This window comes from Pongo abelii, chromosome 11 (genome assembly GCF_028885655.2).
Source record: "Pongo abelii isolate AG06213 chromosome 11, NHGRI_mPonAbe1-v2.0_pri, whole genome shotgun sequence".
NCBI lineage: Eukaryota > Metazoa > Chordata > Mammalia > Primates > Hominidae > Pongo > Pongo abelii.
This window is the reverse complement of record NC_071996.2, coordinates 24796747-24803795: the sequence shown is the minus strand read 5'-3', so window position 1 is coordinate 24803795 and position 7049 is coordinate 24796747.

The window sequence follows — 7049 nt, the reverse complement described above, 5'->3', positions numbered from 1 at the left end:
GCCAACCAGGTCAACTCTACAGTTTTTGTGTTTTTTTTTTTTAATTCTAGAGTTTGCCTTGTGTCTGCACTGCAGAGTACATAGAGATGCATAAGTAATATAAATTCACACTTGGGTTTTATAGACCTTTGTTTAAATCCTCTCAGTGTTCCATAAGTCTGTTTTTTTATCAGTTCCTCTATATAGTATTGTAGTTATAATTCAGTGGAATAATCCTTACAGAGACCCTTGCACAGAATCTGATACTTAGTACTCAACAACATTTATTGGTGATAATGGTGATAACGATGATAAATGATAGAGGATAATAATGATGGCAACTACTTTGGAGGTGGCTGTAATCTAGGGCCAGATCCCAGTAAGATTACAATCCCTATATTTACAGGGACTCTAGTTTATTGTTTCTTAAAGAGGGATAATTCAAGGCAGATGTCTACCTTGAGTGTTTTAGATTAAATCCGGGACTGCAATTGGCCATAGATGGGAATCAGTAAAGACCCATCAGTTTTGACTGTAAAAATTGAACTGATTTTAATTTTCATTGCCCAAGTCAGATATGTGTTCAAATCAGGTTTAGAAACTCCATTTAAAATACTTCATACATGTAAAGCCTCATTCCAGGCATTATAAATAGAAATTAAAACAATAGCTATTGACTTTGAAGAGATTCTGCCTAGATCAACAAACTAAAAATTACAAGGAGGTGTTTTCAATTGTTCCACATGAGAACACTTAAAGGTTAGAAATGATAAACAGTTCAACTTTGAATATGAGAAAAATCCAAACAGCCAATAAAAATTTGAATTTGCTTTTACAAACTAATAAAATATGTTAGGAATTTGTGATATTTGCCATTTCTAGTACTGGCTATTCAAACTGTGAGTTTGACCTCCTTGACTCAACCAGTTTCAACTTCTTGACATCTTCCATTATTTAAAATACACTGAGCACATTTTTCATCCATTAAAAATTATCTTAGAAAATAAAAATCATTGATTTGTTCCTTAAATACATTCTGATCTTCTTTTCTTTGTGGAATTATTATTCCAAATGGTTTTCATAATGTGGAATATTCATGTAACGCTCAATCTGAGGAGAATTTTGGGTGTCCGTACTGAGACTGGCGAATGGAATCAAACACAGCCTGACAACATGGAAAGAGAAAAGAAGGTACAACCTTAAGCCTCTGGAATATTAAGCATATTTTCATCTTATTTGGAATAAAATATAAGCCTAGCTCTTCTATTAGATAAATTTGTCTTCTTAATACTTGTAGCTTTCAGAAGATACAGAAATTTAATTTAAAATTATAATGGTAGAGTTTTATTGGCCATTTCAAAACAATCTCAAATTAGCTCCCTTAAACCACAATAGAACGTCAAGAACACTTCTCCTTAAACACCTTACTGTTCTATCCTTTGACACCAATAGTGTAATCACCCAATTATCCAATATCATAGTATTATCTAATGCCAGCCATCTCTGAAGGTTTTGGTATTCTTCACAAATCTGTTACTATGAACTGCCTCAGACTTAGGAACAAATCGTTTCATCCCATCTGGCATTGTTTTCCTCTACTGCAGAAAAAAATACAATTAACCTCATTCATATTGGTTTACCTGTAATGTTAAAAGCATTCTACATATTATAATTCCAAAACATGTGTTTAATTACTTAATTAGAGACTTAAGAACTGCAGTAGTTAATTAACAGGAAGGCAAAGAGAGAAAAAAGCATGAGAAGATGAGAAGGTTCAGTGAAATATTCCCACACTTGTGTGAAATTATTTTGCATAATCATTTTTTGTCAGGCAGTTTACTTACATGAGAGAGAACTGAGAATTTGACTGTAGTTAAAATAGGAACAAAAACAACTCCACCACTCCTAGAATTTTAAAGCATGTGTAAATGACTTGTGGTTTATCTGACATGATAACAGGTAAGATGTCTGGCCCTCCAGCCTTGTAGAAGGCAAGTTTCAAAGGTAAGATTTGAAAAAGGAATGATAATTCAACATAAAAATACAAAACAGTGTTTACAATTTAGTAAAGTTTTTTTTTTTAGTAGGTTTTTTTTGTATTATTATGCAGCTTGTAAGCAAATATTACTCTGTTCAGGACATATGAAGACACTTGCCACTCTGCACATGCTCAGAGCAACAAAGAATCAGAGTCACCTGGAGTTTATAGGAGATTCAGGCTCTTCAACACCACTTAGAATTACTCAAGCCCACATTTTAATAAGCTAATTTGTTTACATATTAACAATTAAGAGCACTTGAGTGGACTTTGTATCTCCTTCCCAATTTATTTGTTTTTGGATTAAGATGTCACACATATTGCAAAATGGTTAACTAATTAACATTCCAGCACTATAGCATAATATTTATGACATTTTTTTTTGGTTTAGCAAATCAAAGTCACATTTATTTTTTAATTTGAGCAGATATATGACTAGATTCCTTGTTAGGATCAGTGCTCAACATTTATGACATTTATTTTTCTTCCTAATAAGGGGCTATCCTTACTATCCAAACCAAACAAACTCATTTGTTTAATTTCACTGTAGAAGAGAAGAAATTAAATGGAATAAAATCTCTAAGTTGAGTGTTCATAAGCTAGATACTTCACAGTAAATGAAAAAGTAAAACATCAAAGGGAAAAATATAAATTTTCATTTAAATTAACTCATTTATTTGTTTGTTTATTCGGAATGTTCTTAAATTTCTTATTATCTTTTTGGATTTTTTTTCTCCTCATATGAATTTTTTAGTAAATCTTTTAGCACAGATTTGAGTCACATGTCCTCATGCTTTATTTTTCAAAAGAATTACTAACATTCTTGAATGATAGTTTATGTGGATATATTTTCTGAATCAGTTTAAGAATACGTTCCCATTATCTATCAAATGCTTTGGAGTTATAGAAAGAGCAATTTAGTTATTCTTCTCTTTGCGGAAACATATCTTTCCTATTAAAAAAAAAGTTTTAGCTGGGCACGGTGTCTCAGGCCTGTAATCCCAGCAGTTTGGGAGTCCAAGGCAGGCAGATCACTTGAGGTCTGGAGTTCAAGATCAGCCTGGCCAACATGGAGAAACCCTGTCTCTACTAAAATTACAAATATTAGCCGGGCGTGGTGGCTCTTGCCTGCAATCCTAGCTACTCAGGAGGCTGAGCCAGGAGAATCGCTTGAACCCAGGAGGTGGGGGTTGCAGTAAGCCGAGATCATGCCACTTTACTCCAGCCTGGGCGACAATTGGGATGAGCCTATCCTATTCCCCTCCTCTCCAGACCTGCAAGAGAACACACCATTACTATATATAAGCACACAGCTAAAAATATCACAAGGCAAATATACACACATCTTATCAGAAAAATGAGTAAAGCAGCTAGGGGAGATCAACTGAAGACATAATTGGAGAAAACAAATCACTCTTAATGTTCACATAACCCCTTAGTTCTTCCATTGAGCTTTAATCATTTAAAGACGCACATTCTAAAAAGAAAAAAACACATTAGCAGATAGTAGTAATGAATGACCTAACAAAAGAGGTGACCAATATTGAAAGAATGACACAATAAAATTAAAGACCCACACAAGAGTGTCTGCAAAATATGAACTATAAGAGGAATAACCTAGACTGCTCCAGAATATAGAACATGTTTACTGGCTAAATACTAAAGCCAGTAAACAAACATTAAAGGGTTAATATCAATTATAAATAACATGTTACAGATTTCAGTGCTGTAGATTTATAGATTACAATTTGTTGATCAACAGTATATAAAATACATTTAATTTACTTAAAGTATTTTTTGTTTATCAATTCTTCAGTTGAAAAAAAATCCCCAGTAATGTTTTAGATATATGTATGTGTGTGTGGGTTTGTGCAGGTGTGTATGCAGGTGAGTGTGTGTGTGTGTGTGTGTGTGTGTGTGTATGGGGGGGGGTGGTCTGTGCAAACCATACCTTTTTCAGCAAAGATTATACTGAATAAAGGGGACATCAGTTTATATCAAATATTTCAATGTGTTATCTTGTCAGGGCTTATTATATCTTGTCCTTAGGCATGTTATGTTATGTAGTCACTAGGTTTAAGTCACGACATCCATATTTAGCAAATATGTGCATGCCATAATAAAGATGTTCAGTGAACCTAAGAGTAACATACAGTAGGAGCAGTTGGTAAGGAATGGATAAGAAAATTTATCATTCAAACTTGAGCAATAAAATTCTGAGACATTGGTGAAAATTAAACTAAACTGTTAGTACAATGCAGAAAGTTTTTAACTAAGATCTCTGCATAAAGTATCTATACTTAGATTAATATAAATTGGAAAATTATTTAACAAAGAGATATAAAACTGTAATTTTCTCTTAAAGATCACCTTTAACTGTTAGATAAATATCACCTCTGTCACAAGAAGCAGATGAGTTTTCAAACTGATGAGGTATCGAGGAATTTGCAAATTTAAGAGAAGAAAGGTGTGATGTAATCGCCAACCTTAGTTAATGGAAAGCTACTACTTTTCTAGGCAGCAGCCTTAACACTGTGTTCTGTTATTAATGATAGAAAAGGGCCTTGGTATGTATTTTATTATTGAAGAACTACAGAAAACATGGAACTTAATTATTCAGCAGCCTTTGAGGCAACCTCCAATGTTAAGATAAAAATAAACTTCTATCCACTGCAAGTCTGAATCCAGCAAAATGAGGGAACAAATCGTATCTTTATTTCATTTGTATGTTGCAAAATGTGCCTGGGAAAGGATCTAAGAAAGAGCATTATAGTCAGAACCCTGCTGTAGGGTGACTTTCAATGAAGAAACAAATTAGACTTTAATGTATCACATGATATTGTACTAAGGCTTAAAAGTTAGAGTGCCACTTAGGACTTGATTCCCTCACTGGGTCTCTCCCAAGGGAATTTGTTAAAACAGGTTCCAAATAGGAATGAATGCAAGGTACATACGAGCCAATCTTGCCTCAAGAATCCTAACAGGCAGAAGATTTCCAATTATTGTCTTTTTTCATTTCTTCAGCATAAGGAAATCAATTTGTGAGATTACTCAGAACAGAAAATGGTGATTCTGCTATAGAACATTTGCAATAAAGATAGACCTCCGTAGGCACTTGAATACCTAGAATTTGGTTTCTTCTCAAGCCACAATGTACAGATGTAGTTAACGTGATAGTTAACAAGACCTGAAAATCAGAGAAACTGACTTTTATTCCCTATTTGTTACTGGATACATATGTGGCTTTGGGCCACTGTTATCAAACAGAAATAAAATGTGAGCCACAAAGGCAAACTGCTATATAATTTTAAATTTTCTAATAAATATATATAAGAAGTAGAAAGAGTTGAAATTAATTTCAATACTATATTTGATTTAACTCAATTTATCCAAAATATTATTTATCATGTAATCTATGCAAAAATTTTGAGATATTTTACATCTTTTTACTAATCATCTGAAATTAAATATTTTTTTTTTTATTTACAGAGCCTCAGGTTTCTAACTAGCCACATTTTAATTGCTCAATAGCAATATGTGGCTACTATCTTCTGTAGTAAACAGCTTAGTTTCAGACAAATATTTTCAGGGGGTTTGTTGTGTCTTAGTCATAAACAACATTGAAAGAAATAACAGTATAGACATTTTCTCAAGTCATATGGTTGAATAATCAAAACAAGAGTAGGAGATAGTACTGAGAGAGAAAGAGAGAAAAAAAAACACAATATTTGAATGAACAGAGTTATTCCCAGTATAAACTTGAGCTTATAATGTGGAAGTGAGGTAGAACAGATTTGGAATGGCAATTGATCGACGTTCCAATGTATTAAGAAGAAAATTTTAAAAAATCAAACAAACAAAAAACTGGAACACGTAAAGTAGCAAGTGGCCATGATAGTGCAAAAATTATATTATGGAACAAAATGGAAGGCACTAGCAACATTTAACCTGTAGAGAAAAATGTAATTAGGAGAAGCAATAACTGTCTTTAAATAATGATTGGAAAGACAGTTGCAGATACAAGTTGAGCTTTTTCTAGATAAACTGAAAAGACATAAGTGCAAGGTATAACTGACAGACCAAAAAGACGTAACTGAAAGATATAACTGACAGGCCAATTATGGTCATTTTATTTGTACATTAATTCAACAAGCACATATTGAACATCTAGTATGTACAACTCAACATGCAGACTGCTAGGGTGCAAATATGAATAATAAAAAAAGTAGACATAGTTTGAAAAAACATGAGATAGCTAAAGTAGATAATTCCTCATTGTAGAAGTTGTTCTAAAATGGACTGGATGGTGACTTGGTAAGTGTAGGGTTGTAGAGTTTCAAGTATCATAAAAACTTTATACATGAGTGCCACTGCTGGCAATGGTGGATTGATTTGTTTCAAACCAATAGTACTACCAAAAAGTACATGAAATATAGAAAATATTGTTTAACAAAACTTATTATTGAAGCTACCAGAGGACTTTGAAAATAGTGAAGATTTGCAGATCGGAATTCAGATGAAATTAGGGTAGTTTTAAAAAAGTGAATAAAACATATTTTACTGCTTTTCCCTTCAAGGCAACTGTCACAACTGGCTGAGAGGTTGAGAAGCAAAGAAGCACTTTAGACATACAGATAATTAATTAGAATCATAAATATTTTTAACGTGTCTATATAATAATAAAGATAAAGACAGAACCAAAGTGGCTATTCATTTCCTTTTGTCTGATTTTAATATAGTCACATCAACTTTCTTATGTTTACTGCTGGCATAGTGTTGCATTTTCATGTATTTATTTTTGATCTATGTATCTTTATATTTAAGATGCATAGGTTATGAATATCTTATTATTAGGTCTTATTTTCAAAGAGTGACAATTTTAACCTATTAATTGGATTGCTCAATGCATTTACATTTAATATAATTACAGTTATGACAAATTATAAACTTACTATTTTGTGATTAGTTTTTTATTTATCCTGATGTCCTTGACTCTTATTTTCTTCCTTTCCTGCATTCTTTAATATTAATT